Source organism: Chrysochloris asiatica, unplaced genomic scaffold (genome assembly GCF_000296735.1).
Source record: "Chrysochloris asiatica unplaced genomic scaffold, ChrAsi1.0 scaffold00006, whole genome shotgun sequence".
Taxonomy (NCBI): Eukaryota; Metazoa; Chordata; class Mammalia; order Afrosoricida; family Chrysochloridae; genus Chrysochloris; species Chrysochloris asiatica.
This window is the reverse complement of record NW_006408524.1, coordinates 145,908-148,064: the sequence shown is the minus strand read 5'-3', so window position 1 is coordinate 148,064 and position 2,157 is coordinate 145,908. Positions and strand designations below refer to the sequence as shown.

Below are 2,157 nucleotides of genomic sequence, written 5' to 3'. Positions count from 1 at the left end.
CATATGAGGTTATTGAAAATACCATGGCCTGGGTCAGGCACACCTTAGTCCTCAAGCTGACATCTCTGCCCTTCAACACTTTAAAAAGTTCCTGTGCAGCAGATTTGCCCAAGACAAGTACCCAACACTGTTCTTCTGCACACTACTACTTTTGCTGTTCTCGGGCCTTATGAATGCAAAGGATTCATTCTTCTTCTCACCATTCTTGCTCTGTAAGAGCCCTGGTCCACTGAACAATTTTTGATCCTAAAAGGGTTTTTTTCAACCTTCAGTTTTTGTCAAGTATAAAAGCTGTGTGTCAAGACTGAAGATTGCCTACTATCTTCTCTTCTATCTCTATGCCTTTCTCTACTTCTTCCTCTGATAGCAATAGTTTGGTTTCTGAGTCTTTGGTTACAATAACCACAAAGGACCGGCGTGACTCAAGGATACTGGCCACCACCATTTGATGTTGATAACTTGTAAAGCATTACGTGCACGATCAATTACAATAGAAGGGTCAGTCTCCAACTTAAAGGAAAATATAAATGCTTTAGGAGCCCAGTCTTTAAGCAAAGGTGAAAGCATTTTTGGCACCATCTTCATTGTTATCTGCAGTGGGCTCCTAAATGACTGGATCTTGTGTTCAGGCATTTCAGAGACAGGAACATAGAAATCGGACACAGCCGCAGCCAGACAGAACATCGCAGATGAGCCTAGAGGATTGAGAGCCTGGGCCGCAGACTGCAGCAGATACAAATATTCTGCCAAAGTGGTGAACTCTACAGCGAGGTAAGTACCCACAACCGCAGCCTCTTGGTAGCTCCTCAAGGCTGCAGCGAAGCCTCGGAGTTCCTTCTCCTTAGCCTCCAAGCATAGCAGGCCAGAATGGGCTGAGCTAGAGGGCCGTAGAGTGGACAGCCAGGTCTGAGATGGGAAGCGATGGGCAAAGGGGAGATACAAGAAGAGAACCCGTATCCCGCGGCCAGGAAGGCCTCGGCCGAGTTTGCTCTGTGCCGCTGGCTGCTGAAGTGGCGCTTGCAGTAAGACTTTGGTGCCTCCTGACTTAACCAACACCACCGCCGGTCCTGCTCGCCCAGCGAGGCCGCAAAGCGAACTCAATCCTCAGGATAGATCCACTTCCGCCATTAATCCTGACTATGTTGTTGTTGTCAAGTGCCATCGAGTCGATTCCGACCCATAACGACCCTATAGGGTTTCCAAGGAGAAGCTGGTGAGCTTGAACTGCCGACCTTGAGGTTCAAATGGCTTTGCAGTCTGGCGCATTAACCCACAGCGCCACACCAGGACTCCAATGTTTCCTCTATAAATGCCTTTACGTAAGTAAAGTATACTGGTTCTTGTATTTTTTGGGGGGTGGAGGTGGGGTGGGTATTGTTTTGAAAAACGTGCTACCAAAGAAATCACCATCATTCCATGGATTCAAGATGAGTGATTTTACTTTATTATAACGAGTCACCTTTGCCACTAGGACAAGTGAAAGTTCCAGCCTACATTAAAGTAGGTCTTAGAAATCCCACCAGATGTGTGCCCTCTGTTGTTCATACTCATGCCTGAGTCTCTAAGTGTTGGTTAGCACCATGGGCAAGTGACAACTATACATGAGAACTAGAAGCAATTCAAAGTAGAGAAGTAGTTGATACTCTGGGATTCTAGCTGACATACCCCATTGAAATAGGAGGATTGCACAACTCTACAAATCAATTTTTCTAAAATATTGATGGGAAGCTAATAATTAGTAGATACATCCCAAAAGTGACTACTCGTGTGTTAAGACTGAAACCTTTGAGTGTTAGTGTAATTTCCCCCTATCCTGGATTCATGTCTGATATCTTTCTTTAGATCCAAAAAAAAGGTGGCTGCACAGGTTTTTGTTTTGTTTTGTTAATTTAAGGTTTTTATTGTGGATTGAGTGAAAGTTTACAGGGCACATCATCAGTTTCACATTCAACCATTCATATAACCTGTTTCATAACATTGATTAGAATCCCCTCCATATACCATCAGTTAAAAGTATTTCTCTCTATCCACTTTAGCTTTTTAAAAAACACACAAACAAAAAAAACCCACTCAGGCATATATAATAATTTACATCTCCAAAGGGCACATTCTGCGAGTCTGCTCCTGGCCCCCAGTTCTTAGTCCTTCTCTTCTTAG

At 44.1% G+C, this 2,157-nt stretch overlaps 1 pseudogene; it reads right to left on the bottom strand.

The window, feature by feature from the left end:
• Positions 1–268: 268 nt before the first annotated feature.
• Positions 269–2,157, bottom strand: part of LOC102840633 — a 71,708-nt pseudogene continuing 69,819 nt past the window's right edge.